General features: G+C 39.0%; 1 long non-coding RNA gene across 1 annotated transcript; it reads right to left on the bottom strand.

Moving 5' to 3' along the window:
• Positions 1 to 6,207: 6,207 nt before the first annotated feature.
• Positions 6,208 to 9,325, bottom strand: LOC139827713 (uncharacterized). The gene is made up of 2 exons (XR_011738631.1): positions 8,952 to 9,325; positions 6,208 to 8,164 (listed from the first exon to the last, which is right to left on the bottom strand). It is a non-coding gene; the product is annotated as an uncharacterized lncRNA (long non-coding RNA).
• Positions 9,326 to 10,147: the final 822 nt, after the last annotated feature.

Genomic DNA, 10,147 nt, shown 5'->3' with positions numbered 1-10,147 from the left:
TGTCTCTTAGAAGAGATCTAAGACCCAATCCTGGATTCCGTGTCCAAATCTTACACTGACGTCAATGAGCGTTTAAGGACTATAAGAAAGAATGGATAACAGCCCTAAAAAGACAGATTATCTCCACATTGTCAAGGTTCCTAGTGAATTATTCATAAAAGACTTTCCTCTTCTATCTGGCTGCTAGTTTTATTCCACCAAACACAACAAGAAGTTTCACTTATCCAAGACATACAAGTTTTTCACCACATGTAGGACCAGCCTGTAAAATATAAATCAACAAATCTTAACCTTTTCCCATGCTCAGATACAGATGAGAAGCACGACTCATCTTTGGTTTCTGTTCCACAGGACAAAGGATAAGCTCTCCACTGATCCAAAAAAGGGATATTAACACACCCCTCTCTTTACCCTAACCTGCACTAGGTGGTCACATCCATCTTTGTTGACTTTTCTCCTGAGTCTATCAACTGAGATAATCCTCCTCGACAAGATACGGCTCATCTTAAAAAATCTCTGGTGAAAAGACACCAGCAATGGTGGCCATCTGTACAGCTTTCCTCTGCCTCAAGAACTGGGACAGTTCTTTAATCCCTATGCAAAGGTCACAGCAGAACTGTCAGCTCATTCCTGAAGGTTAAAAATTCAACACTTCCCATAACTTGGTAAAATCTAATAATATTTCAGAACTGGGAATCAGCTCTAAGAGAAGAATGCACCCAATTGCGAAGATGCACCAGTAATTTTCAAATTGCACCAACTGTAAAGACATTTCACAAAAAACAATTTGTGTAATGTGAAAGAAAAACAAACAGTTGTTGAATTAATTGCCTTTTCCCTGGATTTTAAATGAATCTGAATTTCCATTTAATAAATGCTATTATAAATGGCCAGTGCCATATCTCAGGACAAAAATACTTAATGAGTAGCAATGCATAATACAGAAACAAAACAAAATAATGGGGGAAATAGAAAGCCACTTAATTCATCTAAGTTTAGGATCAGCTTTACTGCACAGCAGAATTCTAAATGAAGCTGATGTGCTGATTCTCTCTTGGATTTCCTGCATCATTATGAAACAGCCTTACCAAGACTAAAAATTATTACTGTATTTCAGTAATCTTCCAAACCTGCCTAGCTTTTTCCAGTGAGTTGAGAAGAGTTAAGGCAAATTGAATACTCATGCAATGAATACAAGAAACGCAGCACCTTCTCTACAGATAGATCTCAGCCCTGTGTATTTAGCATTTATTAGCCTTCTGCCTTCTTTTGAGAATCCAGAACTTGAAATTACTTTTGATAATGAAAGCTCCCGGCAGTCTCAAATCCCAAACCCGAGCCTTTTCTCCGTACATGAATACCAGTCTCGCAGGGTAAACCACAGCAGAAAACAGGTAAAGAGAAAGATAGTCGTGAGCTAAAGACAGCATGCAAAGTAATCCCTGCATTGTGTCTTCCTCAAGAAGGCATAAAAATGTTGAAAAATAATGTGACTGCACAGGAAATTGTTGGAAAAGAAAGTGTTTTCCACAAATGAGAAAAAAAATCCCTGAAATTTGCTGCTAGTCACAGTGCATTGCAGAAATTGTTGCTTAAGTTACCCATTCCACTAAGCTGCAGGAGCCTTCTCAAAGTTGTCAAATGATTTCTTCATAAAGAATGAGGGGGGTTGAGGGGTATAGAAGGAAAGGGCAGTAGTTAAGAATATGAGGTACTTATTTGTGGCTTAAAATAAAGACAACGTACAATACAGTGTGTTGGGCTCTGATTCATTCCCCTTTTTCAAATTTCAGAAACAGACATCTAAAATAACATCTGAAAGCACTTTATTGAGCTACTGGAGGGAGCCTACACCTCCCTATCTGCAAACTAATATAAAAGTCCTTGTTATCTCTTCTTCACAGGCCACCTATTTTAGTAATTTACAAGTAGAGTTCCTAAGATCCTTTGCATGTTCTTTTAAATATGAGATCCTAGATAACAAAAGCTGCCTCAAGGAGGCACTGATTTTTAAGTCTGGCCTGACATTCACCTGCTTCTAGCACAAAACAGACCACTAGGTACAGGTGGTAGCTGGACAGATGTCTTGATTTTTTTCTCTCCCCATCCCAATCTCGGGTACCAGTACCTAAACATCAGATGTCTGTATTTAATGTAGTGTATTAAACACAGAGCAACAATCTCAGAAAAAGCATCCATACAACTGTATTCCCATATACCATACTGGGACTTGTACACAGACACATGCACACAGAGAGCAGTTACATACATAATTACGAGTTGTTTCCCACCTATAACTTGCTGTTTGTCCATGGAGTTGCTTTGACTGTGAGCAACACTGCAGCAATGGTTCTGAAACTTTAGACCAATGTGCCATCTAGTGACAATGCAGATGATCCTGAAAACCAAACTCATTCTTTCTACCATTTAATCTGAAACAGAAATCACTGACTCTCGCCACATAAACCCACTTCAGTTTGGAAGAGGTTTGTGTTTTCAGGTTTTTACTTTGTGGTGCAGGAAAGGCTTTGGACTCTGCAATCATGAGTTTCCATATAAAACTATGTGTTTGTTTTGAAACAATGCTTAGCGTGCAATGGACAACTTTGTAGCTGCTTTCTCCAGCATCTCAAGTTATATTTACTACCAACATTCTTAGAAAATCCTCATTTATGGTTGCCCAAGAACCTCCCAGGTATTCAAGACTCCATACCAGACATTAACAGTACTTCCCTCTTTTTCTCTTTTTCCTGTCTGCAGTTAGAACAGATTGATTAGTTTATAAAGAGGTTCATCTATATTTGAGAATGTCCAATTGCCAGGAAATTGGTGCAGGAAAAGCAGATGAGGAAAGTGAGTTTAACTTTTTATTCTGAAAAGGCTCTTACTCTAAATATTAGCAAGAGGTGATCATCCAGCAGAGCAGTATGATCATCCGCATTACAACCATACCTGGAAGATAGTGAAAAGATACAAGGAAGCTGACAGAAGACCTTGCATTTTATGACTTACATGAGGCTTTTTTTTAAATAAAACATTTCTTAAAGTAGTTATATATGGGTTATATAAATGCTAAATACGCATATATATCTGACTATCTATTTTTAAAAATAGACACCTGTCAGTTTACTCTCTATATTAAGATGAATTACTCCCAAGAATTGCTGAATGGAGGTTTCTGATGGTGATCACAAAAGAGCTAGAAAACAGTAGTCCAAGGTACATACCTGTAAAAGACAGGTAACACACATCAGAACTGGGATGACAAAACAACAGAACTATCTACCAATGGAGGACTTAGCTAAAAGTCATTCATAGGGTACGCGTAAGCATGAACAAAGGTCAAGACAAGGAATCAGCTGTTATCAATCAGTTCAAAACACGAAGACAACCAGCATTCTAACTTTTTTTTTTTAATTGAAATTACTCAGCTGCTAAAAAAGTAGAACAAGATCAGAAGAGCTGATCCAAGTTGGAAAGTACTTGAGGAACTCAAAAGAGAAACGGACAATTAACAGGAAAAACAATAAACAGAGAAAAATGTTCAGTCAGTTCTGGTAATAGAAGTGGCCACTATCATCGCAACAATGCAGTTGTCATTCTAGATGCTATTTTGTCTAAAGAATAAAGTCCTTCATCTAGGCTAGTGTCAAAGTCATGTTCTAGACAAAAGATGTGTAGAGTAGTGACCATGATAGCCATTTCTACTGGCATAAATTTTTTAAAGAGGCTAGTGGCTAGTGGCTCTAATTTTGGCATCCAAAGACTCCATTTTGCAGGATGTGCTACACAGCTAATACCTGAATGTAATTTAGCCTTGTCATTTTTAAAAATGTCACCATAGAACTGTATAGCTACCTTTTTTAAAATAGACCCAGCAATTATTCATGCTCCCATTAAGTCATGGTTATTGATTTCAGAAATCAAAATTACATCAGATGCCAATCCTAAACAGTTTGCAGGCTAAGACTGTTGATTCCAGAGGGTAGTGCACTGACCAGCTCCGTTCAATATGCCAGTTTTCCCCACAACCAAAATTTAGCATTGAATACAATAAATAATCCCATGTTTGTAAATACTTTGTACTTTCAGTCATGTATCCAGTGCAACCAGCAAGAGAATTTGAAAATCCCAAAGTCATTCTAAAAAAATATATATATGTAGCTTGTAAAAATGGACCAGATGAATTGATGCATCTCTATGACAAACCTGATGGGCCAGACTTGCCTGGTTTGTCTGCTGCCTTTTGCTATCATTTCTCAGTCAGTACTATCAAACTTCAAAAAAAAAGGTGCAAGTGCTGTTTGGGATGACAGGTGATGTCAGTTCTAAGCCTGCGGTTAGATAGCCAGTAGATCAGAAGCAAAAATACTCTCTCAAAAGCTTTTGTGGCTACAACATTCCTAAAAGAAGAAGAAATAATGTTTCATCTTCTGAGTTGAAGTTTCTAACCAAAGGATGTTTAGCAGTGAAAATACAGAAATATATTTGCAGTCTACAGAGGGCCAGTGTTCCCTTCCCAAGGATGACCCAGAGCACTTAAAGGGTACTGATTCAGTCTCTAGTCTGAATACTTCAGTCTCTCATCTGCATCCTTCAGTCAGGATATACAGCTTTACAGACAGACACAGAAATTCATTTCTTCCAGAGCCATAAGTGGAAAAATAGGGAGAAATGGTGGTGGTAGCATTCTCTTTATCACCTATGTGGCACACCACGACTTCTTGTAGGGCCGTGAAAGTCAAGATCAGCATGAAATCCTCTCTCTCTGCTCTATGATGGTCTAGAGCTAAGAGCCAGCCAGAGCTCACGGCCTCAGACAGGTCTTTTGCTAGGACTCAGACCCAATGATGGACCAGTGACTGAAGGAGACACCACCTCAGTTTCACTGCATATTGCTACACAAACAGCAGCTTCAACGGTTCTTAAATGCAAGTCCTCTTTTTAAGAAGTGTGATGTCTATTTGAGTCAAGCAAGGCAATTTTATGGTTTCTAAAAGCCCAGAACAATCCAGCTACCAATTGCAAAACTGGGCTGAGTCACTCACTATATCACATTTGATATTTATAAATAATTCTGCGTGAATGTATGTAGGACAAAGCACAGTTCAGCCATCTGCTGCACAGCTGGATGGCATGTGTAACACACTGGCTGATTTGAAGGTTGACAGGTGTAGCTTTCCTGAGAGAAAGAAAGAGAAAAAGATAGAGATGGGGAGAAGGGAACAAGTATTAGTGCAGAATCATAAAACCTCCACAGTCTTATGTAGTTTACGTGTGCTCTTCTATTTCCCTCAACAACGTGCTATTTCAGCACCTCCCAGGTGCTCATTCAGTGGCATAGCTGGCACATATTATGTGTGTAAGACTTGTGTGCTGGCTATTTTGAGCTTTTTGGTGAAAACAAGAGCCTGCGCCAGTGACATGCACATAGTGGAGGGGACAGAGACCTGCCCACTACCACAGCGGTCTGTTGACTCCCTCATTTTAGCTGTAATTTGAGTTCTGGATATGTTCATGTGCCAAGGAAAATAAGTTTAGAAACACTTTCATCAATATACATGTATTAATAATCTGGTCTGATCTGTTTATTCCTTCCCAAGACAATAGCACTTTAGTTTGCCATCTGGTGATGTGTAGAAGGTGAGCAGAAGAGTTATGTGGAGTTGAGACAGAAAAGTTCCTAGAAGAAATCGGTGTTGAACAGTGGTAGTAGATGGTATAGAGAATGAAAAACCTGAGCATGTGCTCTTCTTTTCCAAGGTTTCCCCTCTTGCTGGGCTGAGGATGATGGAGAAGCCAGAGATGGCCAAGTATCCACGCCAAGAGTCACATCAGCAATTGTCTCAAAGTCTGTACATGGTAAATAGCCAGGATAACCTTACGAATGTTTAGAAAAAGCTCAGTATGAACGTGGGCTGACAGGGGTAACATTTTGTTTTGACAAAGTGTAGTGCAGGAACTCAATCTAGAATAAACAACCTGATTTTCAGCAGTTCTAATTACCCATATGCCTTGTAATGGAGTGAGTATCACCGAAGGGTAAACAGCTGAAACAGGGCAGTGCAAACCTCTGGTTTAAGTATTAGAAGGTAAATCAACATAATACAAATCTTTCTTATCACTTTGTACTTCAGCTTTATGTCTCAGTATAGTCTCCAGAGATGAGCAGGAGTTAAAGGGAAACAAAAAAAAGGAGAAAGGAAATTCAAAAATTGCAGGTTTTTCCGATCTGAAAAATCCAACATTATTATTTCACATCATATCTGAAATAATGATTTTAGACATGATCTCACATGTTTTCACTTAACCACATCTGCCTTATTTCAAATGTCTATAGAATAAAAACCTAAATCTTTAAACCACTAACTCAGAAACGTGGCAAACTCATTTCTTCTCTGGATGCCAGTCACGTGTGAAATGAGTTTGATATGTCCAATTTCTTTTCACAGCTAGCAGATGTGTGGGTTCCTTCCTTAGCACAAGAAATATATACATATATGTGGTTTGCAATCCTAGCTCACATCACGAATTATCATCAAAGTTCATTGGCAAAGATGTAGGGAGTTGCTTTCAAGAAGTTGCTTGCAAAATGTTATCTAATTGTTTTAAGTGTTTCATTACAAATTCCTCCTGTTAATGAAAAAAATCATAAAGATGAGGCAAATAGCTATACAGAACATAAAAAGAAACTGGATGAAAGATGAGAGAGGTTCCCCATTCCTCAAGAGATTGATTCAGATTTGCATAAATCTGAAGAAACTGGTAGAAATTCACAGTGCATACGGGAAGTAGGACTGAATACAAAGCAAAGTAAATGAATGTTTTTGCCAGTTTACCTTGCATATCCAAAGGAATACCACAGCCAAAATTTGAAGCCACAGCCAAAAGTTATTTTTCATGTCATCCATTTACATAACCTCACCATTAACTATCTCTGTCTGAATTGCTATATTTGGTTGTGCAGTTGAGATGGGAGAGTTGAAATTTAGCAGGAGCTATTTCATATTGAACTGCAAATCAGGAGGTGGGTTTAATGCCATTTGAGAAAAGCCATGTTGTAGTTTCAACTTTAATTTGATATCATTAACTGTACTCCATGACTAATGCTGAAATCCTAAGGGCTGTTTCTCATGGCCTCAAGCTTAATTCCCTACAGATCAACTATCACGTTATCCTCTCTGCCTGCCATTTCTCAAACGTGCATGACAACTGCAAATGTTACAAAAGCAGATTTAATCCTTCTGTGGTATGATGGAAAATATCTAAGGAGTTATACCCCCAAAAACCCATAGCTTTCTTATAAACCACTTTATCAGACTATTTTCTCCAAGTTCAGCAAAGTGTCATGAGACAGATGAGACAAAGAATAAAGCACCCTGTAGATGACAACACCCCAAATTAGATAGTGAACTTATTTCACATTGTTCTGAAGTGCAAATGTGAACAGCAGGAATCAAAGGCCACTGATATCAAGATAATAACATTTAGTACCAAATAGGAGTAAGATATAACTGTCTCGGTTTCATTTCTCTGACAAAGGAGCCCCTTCCAGGTGAAGGAAAGCCAGACTAGAAGACTGATACAATACTCTCATCTTCTCATATAAAACAGTATCCTGAAGGACATTCTCAGACCATTAAGATCAGAAAGTCCTCCTGAACAAGCCACAGCGTATCTAGGATGATTATAGTTGTGCTGAAATGTGAAAGAAATACCAGCACTTCAAGTTCAATTGGGTCTAAAAAGAAAATGGTGGAGGCAGAGCAAGAAAAAGAGCAGGAAAAGCTGGTACTTCTCTCAGTCTCAAGGTTGGAGATGTTGCTTGGTTTACTTCTTTTACCTTTACATTTCATGGATAGTAAGCATCCTGCCTGTGTGCAGATTTTTTTCAAGACCTTCTAGTTCAAATTCCTCCCCCCTTCACTTCTCACAAAAGCACGGCAACCTGCAGCACCGGGAGTTCTGCTACGTTGCCTGGCTTGCGATGGCTGGCCTTCCTCCTGGCCATGGCCAAGCCGGGCCTTTGTCACAGCTGTTTTCCTCAAGCCAGTCAGACTTGTTTCAGTCCTCACTAGCTGGTTGTTCCCAGGAGCTGGATCTCCACAGCTGCACCAAAATCAGGAAGAGCTGTTGTTGCTGTTCAGTGCTTGTAAGCATCTGGCTGTAGAAATTAGAATAATGTCACTATTTAAGTACTTAATGCACAATCTCTTCATATGTTCCACTGCTGATATTACATAGCACAAATCAGTTATTTATGGCAGTTTATTAAAGCTATCTCAAGCTAATGTAAATTAGTTCTGCTTGGTCATTTCTAATTGCTATTGTTTACCACTGCTTAGGTAACTCACACTTCTGGAAACAGTCAAATGTGCTAGCCTATCCTTTTCATATACGTAACTTTTGAAAGCTCAGTTACAGGTCATCGATTCACGTTTTGATGTAAATAATAATACATGTTGCTGAGAGCATGACAAATCTCGAATTCGAGAGAAGTACCAAATGGCATTTTGCAGCAAAGGGTTAGCTTCTCAACATGAGCATTTAATTATATTGCTCAGCACAGCTGACATGTATTAATTCTTACTGATGTTCCCCTGGAAAACACCGAAAATTAGGGAATAAGGCAAGGCACAAAGTGTCAAGCTGAAATATTGTTTTTGCTTCTTGTGTGGTGTCAGTGGGGTGGTGTGTCTCTGACTGTACCTATGTAATGGATGCAGTGACCGAGGAAATGGTTTGAACTCACAGGTGAAGCAGTTATCCTGTTATGGGCTTTCTTAGAAGTGACTGACTAGAGAGGCTGCCAGCAACCAGACAGGCAGTGTGAAATAAGGATGGCAAATTACAAGAAAATAACAGAGCCTGAGTTGCTGCAAATGTATCTCAAAGAAACAACCTGCAAACAGATTAAAGGTGTCAAATAAGAAAGGCTCACAGTTACCCACCTTTGTTTTTTTCTATCATAGCATGCCATTTCCATTACTGTTGTGGTCAACTCCATAAGAAGATTCGCCTCACACACCAGATGACAAAGACAGGAAAGCCCTGGATGCTCATGATTGATCTCAGGCTCATCATGAAACAGTACAAGTCCAGAATTTTTTTGGTCGAGTGGTAGCAGATACAGGAGAGGGTGTGTAATGGGCTTGGCACTCTCCTTGCTCGAGCAACCTTTACTGACCTTCTTCAGGAGAGGGTGGCATGTCCCAGAAGCTGCCCACCTTACTGTGAGGGTCTCCCTTGTGGCTTCTGTTGTTTTTCTATGTGAATGAAATCAAGACCAGTGGGTTCTTCAGCTTCTTGAGATGCCTGTGTCATTTGTTTACTAAGTCTAGGAACAAAAAAATAACTAATTAATTCAATTTCATGTATAAGTGTAGAGGTCAGCCTGGCAAATGCACTCTCAGCTGTCAATATTTGACTCAGGTTTGTGATGCAGAGATTCACTATGCAGAGTACAGGAATTCTTGGCTTGTTAAATAATTCCAGAATGTTAAACATTCTTGACAAGAGGAGCCACTTTTCTGACTTCACTAAAGGCTTCCAGGACCACCACACAGCTGGCAGACACATCCAGAATTTGAGGAGTGCAAAATTAAGTTACATCCATCTCTATCCTGCAGACAAGAATTGATTTATTTTGGATTCTACTTTTACAAAGAGCTCTTTAAAAACTCAAATGAAAATATGTGATCTTGTTCTGTTCTTCAGAAAACTGCTTCTTAATAAAAAAAAAAAAAAAAAGATTAATCTGTCTTATGCTAAGCTATGGTTTAAAATAACACAAGGAAAATCAGCCCAGGAAAGTTCTCATGAATCTTTTAAAACAGGTTTGCCTTTAGTCATAAGTTCCTTCCATTACAAAACACAATAATTATTATTGCAGACCTAGGTAAAAACAGACCATGTTGAGGAAGATACAGACCCAGTTATTTGTGAAAATAGCGTCAAACTCCTTTAACTCCAGCATAACAGAGATTGGAAATTTGCTGACGTACTGTGCGCTGCAGCACTTTGTTGTGCATTCATCCTGCAGCTACTGTGCTTCACCACTGTTTGATATTCCTTGCTATTGAATATCTGCCTCCTGAAAGGGACTCTGCTACGGAGAAGCTGTGTGTGTCCACATCTTAAATAGTCC

This window comes from Patagioenas fasciata, chromosome 3 (assembly GCF_037038585.1).
Source record: "Patagioenas fasciata isolate bPatFas1 chromosome 3, bPatFas1.hap1, whole genome shotgun sequence".
Lineage (NCBI taxonomy): Eukaryota > Metazoa > Chordata > Aves > Columbiformes > Columbidae > Patagioenas > Patagioenas fasciata.
This window is presented reverse-complemented; position numbering and strand designations above follow the sequence as displayed.